This window comes from Octopus bimaculoides, chromosome 12 (assembly GCF_001194135.2).
Source record: "Octopus bimaculoides isolate UCB-OBI-ISO-001 chromosome 12, ASM119413v2, whole genome shotgun sequence".
Taxonomy (NCBI): Eukaryota; Metazoa; Mollusca; class Cephalopoda; order Octopoda; family Octopodidae; genus Octopus; species Octopus bimaculoides.
Window position 1 is genome coordinate 47,008,897 of NC_068992.1, and position 516 is coordinate 47,009,412.

Genomic DNA, 516 nt, shown 5'->3' on the forward strand with positions numbered 1-516 from the left:
AATGTATCACAGGGGATTTTTTTTTTTTTTTTGCTGGAGCAGGATTTGCCTTTCATTCTTCCGAGATCGATACAATAAAGTATAAGTAAAGTACTAGGGTTGATCCCTCCCGCCTTAAAAAAATTACCTCCTTGTGTCTAAATCAAAAAAACAATATTCTTTTCTAATCTAGGCACAAGGCCCGAAATTTTTAGGGAGGGGGCCAGTCAATTAGATCGATCCCAGTATGTAACTGGTACTTACACCTTCCTCCCATTGCAACAGTAATCTCACAATCACGGCCCTTCGTAACTATAATGGCCCGTTGTCATTTATCAGCTTTCACTTCTCCTTTTCTATCTCCTTTCCGTCCTTTCCTTCCTGGTCGGATCTGATTTGAAGGAATACATGGCTGCTTCTTTTAGCAAGCGAAAACGACCACATAGAAGGTCCCTAATTGTGTCGCTCGCACAGCAAATCCGCTGCTGCTACTACTACTACTACTACTACTACTACTACTACTACTACTACTACGAC

The 516-nt window shown here is 41.3% G+C and overlaps 1 protein-coding gene across 1 annotated transcript in view; it reads right to left on the minus strand.

Moving 5' to 3' along the window:
* Nucleotides 1-516, minus strand: part of LOC106874589 (PR domain zinc finger protein 14-like) — a 49,556-nt gene that overhangs the window by 7,674 nt on the left and 41,366 nt on the right. The window lies entirely within an intron of this gene.